Source organism: Pseudorasbora parva, chromosome 2 (genome assembly GCF_024679245.1).
Source record: "Pseudorasbora parva isolate DD20220531a chromosome 2, ASM2467924v1, whole genome shotgun sequence".
Classification (NCBI taxonomy): domain Eukaryota; kingdom Metazoa; phylum Chordata; class Actinopteri; order Cypriniformes; family Gobionidae; genus Pseudorasbora; species Pseudorasbora parva.
The window spans coordinates 7,772,859-7,791,572 of NC_090173.1; positions in this window are offsets into that span (position 1 = coordinate 7,772,859).

Consider the following 18,714-nt stretch of genomic DNA (forward strand, 5'->3'; position numbering starts at 1 on the left):
CTCTCGTTTCCCCCTGTACACAGCACGAACACCTCGCGACAAACGACGCACGATAAACCTGAAAATCGGCCCGACCCAAAAAAGAGTCGCACGAGTCAGAATTCGGCTCGAAATCGGACGAAAATCGCACAGTGTATGCCCGGCTTTAGGTTTCACACACAGCCCTCCACAGCCTACAAGAGTGACATCAGTTTTGAACTCATCACATTCATCCACTGCACCAGCTGATCTCAGTTTCATCTCGGCAGACTCATTTATAGTGCAGGCCATCGAACCACTGTCCAACATTGCACTCAGTGTCACCGTCTCTCCAATCTTCACTGCTGTATAAAAGAGGCTGTCACATCCACCCACAACATGTGTGTTCTGATAAATGATTTCTGAATGATTAAGACTTTCTTTGGCTAAAATGTATGTATTCTCAGACTCACTATCATCAACGGCCTGGGAGTTACAAAGAGGACCCGCACTGCCTCCCTCCAAATACGGGACTGCTAGTTTCCCTCATGTTGTGTCTGGGCAGAGGAGTGTATGGGACAGTCCTTTTTTGTGTGTCCTGGGGAAAAGCATGAAAAACAAAGTTTTTCTGTCATGCAGTGTGTCACTGTGGTGTGTTTGCTGTCATTACAGACTCTACAAGCATTTCTGACAAAACCGCGCTGCTGTCTAGGGCCACGTGTGGGGTTGGAAACATCACGAAATTGCATTCTGCCCAAGAGCTGCTCCATCATCTCCATCATATGGGTGAGCAAATGACTCTCAGCCTGTTGTGTGTGTTGAGATATCCCTGGGGCTGGAGTTGATCAGGAGGAGGGCTGAAGCTGTGCCTGACTAGGTGCTGGTGTAGGCTCTGGTTGGCGACGTGCCGTATCGGGCAAAGAACTGAATGATTGAACTGGAACAGAAGGTGACTCAGTCTTGGGGCAATCGTGCATAACATGTTCACTGCTGAACACTGCAGTAGTATGGCTCCGGAGATTCGCTGTACTATTCCCCCAGCTTCTAAATTCCCTCTTGTTGTGTTTAATAACAGTTGGTAAGGCATCAGTAGAAAGACGAGGTAAGTAGAATGATTTAACTTCTTTATTACACATTCCTCCACGAACTCATGTGAACCATGAGCATCTCGCACTTCTTCCCTTCTTCCTCCCCCAGCTCAATCTCTTTCCTCACTAGTGCCCTCTAGTGCAATTCCACAGAACACAACATCCCCCCCTTACATAAAGTCAGTAGGTGACTTATTCAGTATTTAACCCGTAAGGCAATATATATACTTTAAGACATCAGTATAACAATAGTAACATTTCTTAGCATACAAGAACATTATGCGTTACTATAAATGTGATCATCTAAATCTCTTAATTAACCTAACCAGCATTAATTAGAAATATTCCTAATACTCAATCCAGTATTTCCACACAATAGAACAGGTACATGTGGTTTTCACAATATTTTGTCTTTAGACTTGACTATTTTATGAAGTCTTTCATCCACACCGGTGGTTTAACGACTCTTTCACTTCTCCTGGGAGTGATTGGGCAGTTTTGAGCAGGCGGTTTTGCTCCCTGGACAGTTTTCGCAGTTTGCTCTGGAAATTTAGTCATTCTCAGTCCATTCCATTTCTTTCCATCGCTAAGCAAGAATGAACTTGGCCCGATCTTCTCACGAATCAACAAAGGTAAGGTATACTTAGGCCTTCCTTTAGGAACGTGCTCTGGCTTTCTGATTCTCACGTATTCCCCAACCTTGAAAGAAACCGATTTGGCTCTCCTCTTCCTGTCTGTATATCTCTTACTTTTTTCCTGTCTTTCCTTGACAGCATCTCGTACACCAGCACATTTGACACTCTTCTCCTTTACAGGAAAAATGTCTACCTTCGTTCTCATTTTCCGGTTATGCAAAAGTTCAGATGGAGATACACCAGTAGTAGCGTGAGGAGTAGCACGGTAACTCTGAAGAAACTCAACTACTGACGGTCTCCAAGCTTTTCCCATTTGTTCCGCAGATAAGATACACTCTTTCAGTACTCTGTTCCAGCGTTCAACTGCCCCATTTCCTTGTGGATGATACACACTTGTACGTAGGTGTTTGATACCACGTTCAGAAAGAAAATCTGAAAAGGCTGCAGAGAGGAACTGAGGTCCATTGTCCGTAACAACAAACAAAGGGTTTCCTTCTCGTGCAAACACAGAATGTAGGAAAGAAGTAACAACTTCAGTAGTGACATGTGAAGAAAAAGCAACTTCTGGCCATTTGCTGTAATAGTCCACCAATGAAATTGCGAAACGACAACCTGATGCAGCATGTTCGAAAGGCCCGACAATATCAAGACCCAGTTTTTGCCAAGGTCCATCCGGCAAATCAACTGGTTGTAACGGAGCCGGAGCAGTTTTTGCAGATTTGTCATTGAGTTGACAAGTAAGGCAGGTTGAAATCACTGAGTGAACCAATGAATCCATTTTTGGCCACCAGTACAGTTCACGTAACCTTTGTTTGGTCCTGACCAACCCTTGGTGTGTTTCGTGAGCCAGCTTCACCAGGGTTGAATGAAGAGAAACAGGAACAACGACACGGTGTTCACCTCGCATGATCAATCCGTTGTATACTGACAGTTCATCACGAATGAAAAAAAAAGATGATAGAGCTGAATCTACATCCTTCTTGTTGCGTGGCCAGCCATTCAGTATTTGCGTTCTAAGTACACCCAGCTCAGGACAAGATTCGGACGCCTTTGTAAAATCCTCAATGGACACAGAATGTAACCCTGGAAGGACTGCGGCAACCATTTCTGGTTCTTCTGTGTGTTCCGTCGTCACTGGTAAGGGTATTCTTGATAAGCAATCTGCAGCCTGGTTTTGAGCACCAGGGCGGTATTCAATGTCATACGAAAAACACAGCAACCGGGCTGACCATCTGGCTACTCTCATTCCAGCACGTCCAATTCCTTTTGAAGCCAGCAAGGTAGTTAATGCTTTGTGATCCGTACGTAATGTAAAGTGATGACCCCATAAGTATGGGCGCCATTTCTCAACAGCAAACACGCAAGCTAAAGCCTCTTTTTCGACTGTGGAGTATTTTCTCTCAGCCGCGCTAAGCGTACGTGAAGCGAAAGCAACCGTGCGTTCTACTCCATCTGCATGGAGTTGTGTCAGTACTCCCCCAAGGCCATAGTCCGACGCGTCAGTAGACACTATCGTAGGAAGTAAAGGATCAAAGAGTGCAAGCACTGGGCTCTCCACTAGCACAGCTTTCAATTTGTTAAAACAACGGTCCGCTTCTGTAGTCCATTTAAACACAGCTTCAGGAGCATTTCTCAGAAGAGCACGTAACGGTTCCACCTCCGTGGCAAAGTTTGGGAAGAATTTACTGTACCACGAGATCAATCCAAGGAATGAACGAAGAGAAGAGATGTCGTGTGGGGTAGGGGCATCGACAATAGCTTCGATGTGTGCAGTGTCTGGTAAAATTCCTTCCTTTGAGATCACATGACCCAGGAATTTGAGGGAAGTTTGGTTGAATGTGCATTTCTGCATGTTCAGTGTCAGACCAGCCTCTGTCAGTTTCTGCATGACAGTGTGAAGAGTTTTGTCATGTTCAATCTGTGAAGCAGCGTACACTATTATATCGTCCAGATAGTTTCTCACGCCCGGAACGCCTTTTAGCACCGTCTCCATCATTTTTTGGAATGCTGAAGGAGCCGAAGCTAATCCGTAAGGAACACGACAGAATCTGAAAAGACCCTCATGCGTGATGAAGGCAGTGAGGTCACGGCTGTCGGCATGTTAAGGTAGTTGATGGTACGCGCATGCTAGATCAATAGTCGAAAATACAGCTGCACCCCTTAACTCACTCAACAGCTCATCCATGTGGGGTAATGGATGTGTATCAACTATTAGTGCTTTATTCGGTTCACGAAGATCAATACAAAGTCTAATTTTTCCTCCTTTCTTTGCAGTGACTACTATTGGCGAAACCCAGGGGGAAGCATCGATTCGCTCAATAATACCTTGATTCAACAGGGATTGTAGTTCTTCTGAAACTGTATTACGCACAGAAAAGGGAAGTCGCCGGAGTTTTTGTTGAACTGGCACTGCATCCTCACGGGTTTTGACCTTGTGCATAAAGCCTTTCACACACCCCACACGCTCAGCATTTGCAACACTGTGAACTGAAGCAGAGGTAGTAGAAACAGTAACAGTACAGTCATGGTTAATTGTACATTTCAGTGCTTTAAGGACGTCCATGCCTAATAAGGCAGTTCCGTTTTTCACAACGTATAGTGGAACGGTAGCAGATGCTCCATGTAATAACACATTAGCTGTGAGACATCCTAGGACTGGAATGTGTCCTCTCATGTATGTGACCAATTGAACACTTGGCGCAGACAGTGAAGATGTACTGAAATAATGCCTGTACAAGGTCTCAGGCAGAATCGAAACTGCAGAGCCTGTATCCACGACAAACTCGGTCTCCATAGACTGGCCTGTGTCAGTAGAAATGTGCACACAACACTTAATTCTATCAACAGAGTTTACACAGTTCATATTGCATATTTGTACTTCTGGCAGAACTGCACGAATGGATGTTGTCGAACGGCATACTTTCGCAAAATGTCCTGTTTTGCCACATGAATTGCATTTAGCTTTAGATGCTGGACAATCCGATGCATTTGCCAAGTGCTTATTAGAGCCACATCTATAGCATGTACGCTGTGATGCAGTAGGCTTACTCGGTTTATTTTTAGATTTGTCTTTTGTAGTAGATCGGTAATGAGAAGTCTTTGAACTCACCGTCTGTACCGGAGCAATATCTCGAAGTAAATTCGCGTTGTGTAAGGCTTGCTCGATCTGGCATGCAACAGTTACAGCAGCCTCCAACGAAGCGGGCTGATCCAGTAGAAGTTTCTCGCGCACTGTTGTAGCGTGCGCTTTTTCAATGAGCTGATCCCGGATCATTTCTTCCTCTACTGTACCATAAGCACAATCGACTGCCAATTCTCGTAACGCCGAAGTGTACTGTGCAATCGTTTCATCCGCGCGTTGAGCTCTCCGTCTGAACTGGTGACGTGCAACAACTACGTTGACTTTCGGGATGAAATGTGCTTCCAAAGCAGACATTGCGTCGTCATAAGTTGTACCCGTATTTTGTAAGGTGTAGAAAATACGTTGTCCTTCTGTCCCCAAGCAATGTATAAGAACTGCGCGTCTTCGGGCGGTTGTCCAGGAATCTCCTGATGCGTTAATAGCCAGCATGTAGTTCTCGAAGATTCGTTTCCACGTGCAGAAGGGTATCGGTGGATCGGAAGCACACGGCAGGAACGGAGCAGGTGTGGGAAGACTCGCCATCGTCGCCAATTGTTGTGTTTAATAACAGTTGGTAAGGCATCAGTAGAAAGACGAGGTAAGTAGAATGATTTAACTTCTTTATTACACATTCCTCCACGAACTCATGTGAACCATGAGCATCTCGCACTTCTTCCCTTCTTCCTCCCCCAGCTCAATCTCTTTCCTCACTAGTGCCCTCTAGTGCAATTCCACAGAACACAACACCTCTGATAATCATCAATCCTGCTCTGTATTTCTTTTGCACTCCATTCTTGAACAGGCTTGCATCTGAACATACTCGCCAAACTGGGGTCAGGACAGAATTTAACGAAGATCCGAGTTACCTCCTCTCCTATGTTTTCAAAATGCTTGCCTTGCCTTCACAGTCCTTCATCTGCCAGATTAGCCGCCTTGTTAATACGAATCCAGTAGTCCACAGGGTTCTCTTTGGCTCTGGGGAGAGTGGCATAAAAATCAGCGAGTGGCAGGCAAGAGGTCGTGTCACTGAAGTACTGCATAAGAATGCCATAAATTAACTCGGGGTCCTGTCTGACGTTGAGCATATTATCACTGCAAAGTCTGACTTTGACAACATCCCTTGCCTTTCCAGCCAGTCTACTCATTATCTCTTCCGCTTGCTCTTGAACAGGGCACGTTTGCTTTCTTAAGTAAGCTTTTGTCCTGTCCACCCACTCCTCAATGCCATACTTATCAGAGCCATCACCCCTAAATGTGTCATGCTCAGACTTCATGTGCACTGTAACTTGTGGTGCGATCATTTGTGTATGTGTACACTGTTCTGTACGTGCTGGTGTCTGTGTGTAACTGAGTGAATTGGTTTGGCCATCAGCATTAGCATTAACTAAACCAGCAGACAGTAGTTTTGCAACTATTGACTCGCCAATTTGCGATCCTAACTGGCCTACCATGTCTGTGTGGTGGTCGAAAGCAACTCTATCAACACCAGGTGTCGAGGTGTATGGACCCTCACCAGGAACCTGACCAACAGGAGTACCACCCAGGGTCTGACTCAACCCAATACCCACACCATTGTCAGCATGTAACTGTGGTCGTCCAAACCCCCGGCTGACATCTTCACTGAAAATACCACCCTCAGTGCTAATAAGTAACCATGTTCCCCTTCCTCTCGGGTAACCCATGTTGCTGTAACATGATGCATCCCGGTCACCATCATATTCATGTTTTTCAGCCATAATGATATATAAAGTTGTGCCGGGAAAAAAAAAAATTTGAAAAACAACTAACAACAATATTGATATTGAGAAAACTCTGTACTTGAAATCCAGAACGTGATAACAGTCAAAGCAAAACTACGTTCCATGTGTCCATGCATTGTGTATGTGATAGACTAATGCACAGTCCCAATAACAATGTGTGATAGTGTATATACTGTCCTCATCCAAAACATCGAAGACTTGACCCACTGACGAACTTGACCTGCACACAGCAACCGTGGTCGATCTGCATTAAGCTGATCCAAGGATCCAAGGGGTCACGGCACCAGTGTAACAGATGAGGAAGGACACACTCACAAGTGAGAAGAAAGATTTCACATGGCTGAAGACTGCAGACATTTATAAAAGACCGCAGCATCGACACTCAAATCTGCTGCCATTCATTGTGAAGTACATTTGTTAACATTTATAACAGAATAACCACAGAAGCAACATACCTTTTTGGACAGAAAAGAAGAAAGATTTCACATGGCTGAAGACTGCAGACATTTATAAAAGACTAGAAAAATAAAAATGACACTCTTCACTCATTACAATTCACTCAACTCATAATAAAAATAATTGTCGGATTGTTTAGACTGACGTAATCACATTAAATGAACTCGTGCTCACATATGGATAATTAGTACATATTATAACTTTCTCAACAACCGTGTTTAAGTGTTAAATGCATTATATATATATTCAAATACATGTATGAAATATATTGCATCAAATAGATTCACTTAAAACATATCCTTATTACATTTAATCTGTTAATGAGTAGGAGTGTTTAAAATCGCACATACCCGCAGCATCGACACTCAAATCTGCTGCGGTATGGCAAGAGAAGAGCGACAAAATACAACATCTGCAGAACTATTAATAGCCACAGGAGGGGAGCCTTCAAACACCAATGCCATATTTTATGAAATTCACACAATATTATTCTTTAAATTAAATGTTATTTTTAACCCTGTTACACAGGGCTCGACATTAACGCCTGTCCGGGACATGTGCATGTTTTGAAGGGACAAGTGAAAGATAATTTTACTTGACTGACGGACAAGAGCCTGATTAAAACATAAAATAACTAGCAAATCACCAAAATGCAAGAATGTTTGTGCATTAATTTAGTGTAAGTGGCGATCGATTGTGGATAATATATGATGGACATGACGATAATAAGGTTGCGCTGTTGACACTCGTGCAGCCTCTCGAGGAGAAATCACAACACTAGAGCGTTTTCCTGAATACCATCACGACTGAAAATGACACTGATTTCATTGTACAGTTCCATAAACAACTAATTAACATTCACTTTAAGTCACTTACAATTTAGATGCAATATTTAGTGTTTTTGTTCTATTTCAGCAGTGAAAATCGTTCACAGCAGACCCGTAACACGTCTCACTCATTGCAATAAGTGTGAACGATTCACATTCAGCGTTCGAATGAATCATTTGAATGAACGACTCAGTGACTCATTAACTCATTAAGACGGCACACTTGCTGCCACCTACTGGAGGTTTAGTTTCATGTATTCGCATACTTTCCAACATTTCTTTTTGTCACTTGTAATGAAGCTTGCTTATTAGTGAAATTATTAATATCACTGTCAAGTCAAACTGGCAAAGATAAATTAATTACAAACAGGATACAAATGATAAATGAATAGGATAGAAAATACATAAATAAATAAAAATAAACGAGAAAATAACTATGGTAATCTCAGCCAATCGGAACGAGGGGCAGAAAAAAGAGGAAACGAAAAAAAAAAGGATTCAGTGTTGTAATGAGACGCGGCGGGCGAGCTCTGCCAAAACTCCCGAGCTGGACGCGAGAAAAAGTGCACAGACTTTAAACATCATCAGATCCTGGAGTGGAAGCCGGTGAGTGCTTTATTGATTCACTTTGCATCTGTAAATGAAGCAAGATGACGCTGGTTTAGCGGCAGATGGCGTTTTAGTTGATGATGCAGCAAACTTGTCTGGGCTCGGCGCGGAGAGTTTCGTGACCTAATTTAGCTGTTCAATACATGAATGTTTAAAAGCTAAATACAGTTTTATGTTGTTAAGTAATGGTATTGTGTTACTATTGTGGTGATTTGTGTATATGGTTGTATTTTGGCTTAATCACGGGAGATTTAATAAAAAGAAAAGATGAGTGGAATCCAGTTGGCCTCCGTTGATGATGTCGTTCTCTCTTTCAAGCGGGGAAATTGTGCACGCACAAGATAAGCTTGACAATCACGGAATGGTAATTATTGACTTTAGCCTGGATTGATGGCTCTCAATATCACAATATATATCGTTGGGGGGAAAAATATCGCAATGTAATTTTTTTTCCAATATCGTGCAGCCCTACTTTGCAGTATGTTTAACCTTTTATTATCGAGTTACTCTAATGATTATCTGAATATGTTCACCTTGTCATGGTTATTATGTTGCTTCAGTTATAACTATCTGAATGTTTTTAAATAAACATTCCCTTTCCTTGAGATGCTTTGTGTGCATGTGTTTTGTCCTGTCTGGATTTCGTCCATTGCATGACTGTCATGGTAAAAGTTGTTAATCTGTTTATGGTCACTGATTCTGGTCTCTTAACTATACTTATCCTACTTGATCTAGGTGCAGCCTTTGATATTATTTCCCATCAAATTTGATCATTCTCTATTGGTATCACTGATGTCCCGCTCACCTGGTTTAGATTGTATCTTTCCGGGTGACCTCAATAGTCAGTCTGTTATTGTGAGGGAAATTCCAGAGCCCGTTCCAGTCCCAGAGTCAACTCCTGAGAATGTAATTGTAGCACTTGTGTCCTCCAACACAAAACTGGACGAGTTATAGGTTCGGAAGGAGTGGCGGAAAATATATAAAACTTATACAGGAGACCAGAGGTTGAATAAAGAAATAACACTTTACTGTCGCACAATAATAAAAAAAAAAAAAGTAATTAGATCAGTGGGGAAGAAAACAAAACAAAACAAAAAGTACGTTAGCACAATACAACTACATATAACACCACAGAACAATATAAAACAGCATAAAAATAAAAAGTATACTGTTTATATATACTGTTCAGTTCAAATAATGAAAAGACAATGCAGAAAATCTGAATGCATGTGGTGGTAGACAAAACTTGTAGTCCATTATAACATCAGGCAAGACAGCCTTCATGCTTTCAATGTTGAACTAGGCAAAGCTAGACAGACCTTCTTCTCAAATATTATAAACAGAAACATTAACAACGCGTGCACTCTTTTTACTACTGTAGACAGACTAACAAACCCCCCGAGTCACATTCCCAGAGAAATGCTCTCAGACAGTAAATGCAGCAAGTTTGCTTCCTACTTCTCAGAGAAAATCAATAATATCAGAAAGGCGATCAGCACATCCTTGAGTTGCTCTGGGGTCAGACAGATCAGAGCAAAACCTCAGAAAGTTACTATGTCTGATTTCGAAACAATTGACAGCAAAATTTTAGAAGACACAGTACATCACCTTAAAACATCAACCTGCGCCCTTGACACACTCCCTACTTCTTTTTTCAAAAGTGTGTTTAACTGCTTAGAAGCAGATCTCCTAGAAGTGGTGAACTCCTCACTTCTCTATGGAACTTTTCCAACCGCCCTTAAAACTGCAATAGTTAAGCCTCTTCTGAAAAAGAGAAATCTGGATAACTCCATACTGAGCAACTACAGACCAATCTCAAATCTCCCCTTCATTGGCAAGATCATTGAAAAAGTGGTTTTCAATCAACTGAACAAATTCCTAAACTCAAACAGATTCTTTGACAATTTTCAATCTGGTTTCAGACTGTGGCAAGGGGGGCATGGTTCAGCGAGGTCTGCAGCGGGAGAGAGAGCCGCGGGACGAGCGGTAAGTGAGTGGGTTGGACGCAGATTAATAACACCTGTATCTTGTTCCAGTAATGGGAGTGGGGAGAGGATAAAACGCCTGTGGAACCGGAAGCCTGGGAGAGAGAGACGGACTGTTGACGCGAACCCACACTAGAGACTGAGTTGACCCGGAAGCCGGAAGTGCCCTGACCCGGAAGTGTTATTTTTTATGAGTTTGAGAAAAGTCACACACCTGAGTGTGCTGCTGTGTTCTGAGAAAGAAAATAAAGAAGCGTCAACAGTCCAGCCGACCCCCGTGTCCTCTTCCTTCCATACATACGAACATTATCACACTGGTGCCGAAACCCGGGAGGAAGTAGGACAACGCCGCCGCCATGCAGACGTCTTCCGCCACGCCATTTGAAGACATTATTACATCCCTCGCGGTCCTCCACCACGAACAACACCAAGCCCTGCTGGACCTTCGGACGGATCAGGAGCGCCGCTTCGTGGCGATTGTCCAAGGCCAGCAAGAGGACCGCGAGAGGTTCCAGAGCTGGCTTGACCGGGAGGCTTGCACCGAGGCCGCCAGGCAGACTGGCGCACCAGTCCACGTGCCCCTACACAAGATGGGGCCACAGGATGACCCCGAGGCCTTTATAGACCTGTTCCAAAAGTCGGCGGAGGCCTGCAGGTGGCCCCGGGCACAGTGGCCAGTGTGTCTTATTCCATTGCTTTCCGGAGAAGCCCAGGCGGCTGCCCAACAACTGCCGGTGGCAAACCTCCTGGACTACGACGATCTCAAGAGGGCCATCATTCAGCGACCCTTCGCGATGGCCCAACAGCTCCGGGACTCTTGTCGCAAATGGCTCTTGGCCGGCGGAAGCGACGTGGACCACATCGTCGATCTGGTGGTACTGGAGCAGTTTGTCGCTCGGCTACGGAAGAAGACAGCCGAGTGGGTCCAGTGCCACCGGCCCACGTCGCTGGAGACGGCCATCAACCTGGCGGAGGACCACATGGTGGCGTGCCCGGGGGTCGGCGAGCCCCTTCTAACCTCTGCCTCTCTCTCCCCCCACTCTGTCTCTCTCTCTCTCTCTCTCGCCCTGTCCCTCTCCCTAGGTCCCGCCCTCCGGGCCCTCCTCGCATTCCCCCCAGAGGCCGGGGTGGGATGGGCCCCTGGCCGTTCGGGAGTTCGAGGGCGGCGGGTAGGCCTGGGCTGGCCTGTTGGCGTTGCGGGGATCCGGATCATTTTCTGGACCGGTGTCCGATGATGGACATCGGGACAATGATCCGGGTTCCGGACGTCCTGCAGGCCACACCCGATCAAGCAGGAGAGTACCAAATTCCTGTGAGTATCAAGGGGGGTACATATCAGGCCTTGGTGGATTCAGGATGTAACCAAACCTCAATCCATCAAAGCCTGATGCAGCCTGGGGCATTGGTGCATATTGCGGCAAGAGTGCAGCTTGGGGAGACTGAGACGGGACCCTTGTGGAGGGCTTCAGAGGAAACGAGCGGGATCGAGAGACTGATTCTCTCGGGCTGCGATGACTTCCCTTTGGAGCAGTCACAAGATGAAACCCTCAAAAACGTCTTCCAGCAGGTCCGCTCTATCGACGGCCAGTCTCTCCAACCTGCCTTGCCCGTCACCTATCCCTATTTCGCCATAATAATAAAAGACCGGTTGTAACGAGTGACCCAAGACACTCGGACAAAGGTAGATACAACCCAATTGTTAGTTCCGAAGAGCCACCGGGAAATGCTTTTCCAGGCGGCTCACTCCAATCCAATGGCGGGCCACTTGGGACAGGCGGCCAAACTGAATCGCCACATGACCCGATTTTTTTTGGCCAGGCATTCATGACAACGTGCGCAGGTGGTGCGCGTCTTGTCCGGAATGTCAGTTGGTAAATCCACTGGCCGCTCCAAAAGCGCCATTGCGCCCCCTTCCATTAATGCAGGTCCCCTTCGAGAAAATTGGGATGGACCTCCATTAGAGCGATCCGCACGTGGACATCGTTTTGCGTTAGTTATCGTGGACTACGCAACACGATATCCGGAAGCAGTGGCCCTCCGCAACATCTCTGCGAAGAGTGTTGCGGACGCACTGTTTCGACTAATCTCCCGGGTGGGTGTTCCGAAAGAAATCCTCACTGATCAAGGCACGGCGTTTATGTCACGTACATTACGCAAACTGTATGGATAACTGGGCATTAAACCCATTCCAACAAGCGTCTATCACCCACAAACGGATGGCTTGGTCGAACGGTTTGATCGCACGCTTAAAACCATGATCCGTAAGTTCGTACAGGAAGACGCCAAAAATTGGGACAGGTGGTTAGAACCCCTCTTATTCACCGTGCGGGAGGTCCCGCAAGCCTCCACGGGTTTTCCCCCTTCGAGCTTCTCTACGGGCGCCAGCCACGGGGGGTGCTGGATGTCCTGCGAGAAACTTGGGAGGAGGGGCCTTCTTTGGCGAAGAATGAAATTCAATATGTGCTGGACTTGCGAACAAAACTCCACACACTGGGGCGGCTTTCCAGGGAGAATTTGTTGCAAGCCCAGGACCGCCAGAGCCGGTCGTATAACAGAGGTACGAAACTACGTAAATTCACACCGGGAGAGAAAGTGCTCGTATTACTCCCTACGTCGAGCTCTAAATTAATGTCAAAGTGGCGGGGGCCGTTTGAGGTCGCATGACAAGTCGGGGATCTCGATTATGAAGTGATACGGTCCGATAGGAACGGGGCACGTCAAATCTATCACCTCAATCTCCTAAAAAAATGGAATGAGGTTGAATCAGTGTTGTTGGCAACGGTGATCGGGGGGGAGGATGATCTCGGGCCAGAGGCGAGCATCAAGGCACAATCAGTCGCGCTGGCCCCTGGTGGAGATCACCTCTCACCGTCCCAACTCACTGATTTGTCAAAATTACAGGCGGAGTTTGCCGATGTGTTCTCGCCCCTACCGGGACGCACCGACTTAATTCAGCACCAAATCGAGACTGAGCCGGGCGTGGTAGTTCGCAGCCGGCCGTATCGGTTGCCTGAACACAAAAAAAAGTGGTTCAGGAAGAATTAGGGGCGATGCTGGACAAGGGAGTAATAGAGGAGTCCAACAGTAACTGGGTGAGCCCGATAGTTTTGGTTCCTAAAACCGACGGCTCGGTCAGGGTCTGTGTGGACTATCGCAAGGTGAACGCTGTGTCGAAATCCGATGCTATCCAATGCCGCGGGTTGACAAGTTGCTTGATCGGCTGGGCACGGCTCGATTTTATTCGACATTGGACTTAACAAAGGGCTATTGGCAGATCCCCTTGTCTCCATTGTCCAAAGAAAAGACAGCTTTCACCACGCCGTTTGGATTGCACCAATTTGTCACGCTTCCTTTTGTTTTTTTCGGGGCTACCGCTACCTTCCAGCGCCTCATGGATAGGATTTTGCGTCCACATGCCGCATATGCTGCTGCCTATCTGGATGATATCGTGATTTACAGTCACGATTGGCAGCGGCATATGCAGCATGTCAGGGCGGTCCTGAGGTCGCTGAGAGGAGCGGGGCTCACGGCCAACCTGAAGAAGTGTGCGATTGGGCGGGTGGAAGTAAGGTATCTGGGCTTCCACTTGGGTCATGGACAGGTGCGTCCCCAAATTGATAAGACTGCTGCGATTGCAACCTGTCCGAGACCCAAGACCCAAAAGGAGGTAAGGCAGTTCTTGGGGCTGGCGGGATATTATAGACGGTTTATACCAAATTATTCGGACCTCACCAGCCCTTTGACTGACCTCACTAGAAAGGGGCTACCAGATACGGTCCAGTGGACAGAGCCGTGCCAGCAGGCCTTCACCCGAGTTAAGGCTGCTCTATGTGGCGGGCCGCTTTTACACTCCCCTGACTTTTCTCTCCCTTTCTTGTTGCAAACTGACGCGTCGGACAGGGGGTTGGGCGAAATCCTGGCCCAGGAGGTGGAGGGGGTAGAGTGGCCGGTGCTGTACATTAGCCGCAAGCTCTCGAAGAGAGAGGCTAAGTACAGCACCATCGAAAAAGTGTGCCTTGCCAACAGGTGGGCCATTCTCACCCTCCGCTATTACCTCCTGGGGCGGGAGTTCACCCTCTGTTCGGACCACGCTCCCCTCCAATGGCTACACCGCATGAAGGATACCAACGCGCGGATCACCCGTTGGTATCTAGCTCTTCACCCTTTTAAATTCAAGGTGGTCCACAGGCCGGGTGCTCAGATGGCTGTGGCCGACTTCCCCTCCAGAAACGGATGGCTCCCCGGCCTGAGTCGGGCGGTGGGGGTATGTGGCAAGGGGGGCGTGGTTCAGTGAGGTCTGCAGCGGTAGAGAGAGCCGCGGGACGAGTGGTAAGTGAGTGGGTTGGACGCAGATTAATAACACCTGTATCTTGTTCCAGTAATGGGCGTGGGGAGAGGATAAAACGCCTGTGGAACCGGAAGCCTGGGAGAGAGAGACAGACTGTTGACGCGAACCCACACTAGAGACTGAGTTGACACGGAAGCCGGAAGTGCCCTGACCCGGAAGTGTTATTGTTTATGAGTTTGAGAAAAGTCACACACCTGAGTTCGCTGCTGTGTTCTGAGAAAGAAAATAAAGAAGCGTCAACAGTCCAGCCAACCCCCGTGTCCTCTTCCTTCCACACATACGAACATTATCACACCGACCACATCACAGCACAGAGACAGTGCTCATAAAGATTATAAATGATATTTGCTTAAATACTGAGACAGGCAAAACATCAATTCTGGTTCTACTCGACCTCAGTGCTGCATTCGATACTATTGACCACAACATACTTCTTGACAGGCTGGAAAACTGGGTTGGGCTTTCTGGGATGGTCCTCAAATGGTTCAGATCATACTTAGAAGGGAGAGGTTATTATGTGAGTATAGGAGACCATAAGTCTCCTATACTGGAAAGATGGCGCCAATTTGTTCGCCGATTCGTCTTCCACGGGCATCCCCCCCCCCCCCCCCGTGCTGTCAGGTATCCCAGCTTACCTGCGCCGCACGCCCCCCTTCACAAGAGGCGCTCCAGGAGACAAGGAAGGTGGGGAGGTCTGCTAGTGAAACTGAGCTGCCTCGTCCTCCGTTGTTTTCAGCCCTTCAAGCGGTCTCGACAGCGCGAACCGGACCGCATCGCACTCGAGTCCCCACGCAATGGCACTCCGTGCACAGATGCAGCCGTGCCGTTGACCACTCTAACCTACGACTGCTGAAGCGCATTGGACCATCGGCTAGCGACGAGCTAACCCTACAGTTGGCCTTGATAAATGTACGGCCCCTGGCAAGCAAAACATTCATGCTCAACAACTTTTTTTATCTCTCGGGAGCTAGACTTTATGTTTCTGTGTGAGACCTGGGTCTCCTTCGGTGAAAACACGCCTTTCTCTGAACTTCTTCCACCTGACTGTAACTTTTTTAATTCCCCCCGAGTGACTGGGAGGGGCGGAGGCATCGCCTCTGTTTACAAGTTGCAGTTTCACTGTCGGCAAGCTTTGAGCTGCAACTGTTTGAAATTATTCAGTCTTGCCCCGTCTTGTGTGCAGTGGTGTATTGCCCACCTAAATTCAACAGAGACTTTATCCATGACTTTGCTGATGTTTTATCTGGGCTCATGGTTTATGGTCACATATTAATTTGTGGTGATTTTAATGTCCATGTTTGTTGTGAGTCACAGTCTCTGACTTGGGACTTTTTGAACCTCCTTGACTCATTCAGTCTTAAGCAATCTGTCACTGGCCCAAAAGTGTCATACACTAGATCTAGTGTTATCATATGGTGTATCTGTCTCTGTGAATGAAATCTGTGCTATGTCCTTCTCCGATCACTCCCCAATTCTGTTCGCTGTGTCAGTTCCATTCTCAGATAGTACCCCCAGGGTCTCCAAGCGGGTCTCTCAACTCCTCTACTGCTGGGCAATTTTCTGCCGCTTTCAACGTCTCCCCTTTGGGTAGGCTGTATCTGAGCTATAGCACTGAGTATTCTGCTGATGAGCTTCTTTCTATGTTCTCATCAGCTTGCACTGGCATTCTGGACTCTATAGCTCCTTTCAAGGCCAAACGGAAAAAAGCTCATACTACACCATGGCTCAACGATGTAACACGCGAACTCAGACGTGCCTGTAAGTGGCAGAAGGACCGCCTCCATGTGTCCCTCCAAATCCTCCGAAGTTGCTTGGCGGATTACCACCAAGCCTTTAAAACCGCCAAATCACAGTATATTTCCATCATGATCTCCAGAAATAGTCACAAACCCAAGGTTCTCTTCAATACACTAAATTCTCTCATAAATCCCAGCAATGGATCCCCTGTTTTGCCCTCACCAGCCCTCTGTGAAAGCTTTCAAAAATTCTTTATTGAGAAGATTGCAGCACTCAGGCCTACTGATTTCTCAATCAGTTTTTTCCCTTTGTTTGGAAACAACACCATTTTGAGCAAAAACTATTTTTTTTTCATTCTGGTTTCAGATTTCTGAGGTATCCTTAATAAAAGGATTCTTGTTGAAGATAAATAAATTTTAATAAAGTTCTTTTTATGATAAGAGTATATTAAAAGATCTGAAAATAACAATAATAAAGTCAGTAATTTTTCACCCCAGATGCAGCTGTAACCTTAATATTGTATTTTTGGATTTAACGTTTGTGCACATGAAGTGGAGGTGGCATGACATCCATTGATGCTGTCTTTTAATTCTACAATTATTGTAGAGCTCCTTGGATTATTTTTCATCATCCATTTCATAAAATTTTATTACAGATTAATACACTATATAAAAGTATTTAATTTACAAGTGTCATGCATGTGATTTATGACATCATTACTGATTTGTTTATTCTGAACAAGAAGTAACTTCAATTTATTTGTGTATTCTACTTTTCATTGTATTAGTGTAACAACAGCGCACCCACTACATGTATAAATATATAGCGGTCTAGCTGAAGGGCACTAGGACCTGGAGGAGCTTCTGCTGCTGTGGAGGCTGCCGCACGCGCTAGAGAGTGGGGAGACGCGATTGGGCTTGTTTTGGGTTCGTTTTGTTGTGAAAACGTGGCAAATCTGCTGCTGACGGTCACGTCCTTCTGTACGTGCATTCAGAAATTCAAGGCAGCATTTAAAAACAGTCAATATAAATCACTGTACATCTGTAACACCTCAGACCCTGAACAGTTCATCCCTCCACCAGAGGGAGCCATCACCAGAGTTCTAGTGACACTTCCTGTCGGTAGCCTCACTTCCTGTTTGTAGCTTTAAAGCCATGTGCTTCAGTGAACTCATTGCGAAGTATTGCCAGTTTATTCTGCCTTACCAAGCGGTTACCATTGTCATTTGTCTTTTCTACTGTTTTGACCTGTTTGCCTGTTCACTGGATTTCCCTTTGACTAACGTTTGGAGTTTGTTTGCTGTCTGCCTGCCGATTGAGTTTCTGACCCCAGCCTGTACTTTGATCACGTCCTTGCCTGCCGTTTTGAGTTGTGATATCTGTTCCTTACTCTTTGACAATAAAGTCCCTCTGCAACATGGATTCTAATCTGCCTCCAGCTATGGGTTCGTTACAGAATACTTCGCCTGACCCGAATCCAGCGGAGGTTACCCAGCTCAGAGCCAGGATCTCTTACCAGGATGATGTACTTCACGAGTTCCAGGAACAGCTTGTGTCTCTTCGAGCTGCTAATGAACATTTGACACGGTATATCCAGTCAATGCCCTCCCCACGCCCTGACACGGTAAGACTGGCACTGCCAGAAAAGTTTGACGGATCTGCTGACAAATGCAGGGGGTTCCTGAGGCAGTGTTCGATATATTTCACTCACCAACCTGAATCCTTTAATCAGGAAACTACTCAATGTGCTTTCATGATGAGTTTGCTTACCGGCAAGGCGCTGGAGTGGGCTACGGCAGTTTGGGATAACGATGAACGAGTTCGTAAATCCTTCACATATTTCTCACAACAGATTAAGGAAGTTTTTGAATACCCTGCAGGGGGTAGAGACATTTCCGTGCAGTTATTACATCTACGCCAGGGGAAATATGTGCAGCGGATTATGCAGTACAATTTCGCACTTTAGCTGCACAAAGTGGCTGGAATGATGTTGCTTTGAAGTCGTTATTCCGGAATGGTTTAAATTCCACACTGCAAGCTGAGCTGGCATGCAAGGACGAATCATTAACTCTGTCTGAGTACATTAACTTGACCATTAAGATAGATAATCTCATGCGCAATCGCCCAGGGCCCAGTACCTTGAAACCCTTTTCTGCTCCTGCCCTGTCTCCTGGTCCATCGTTTGCTGAAC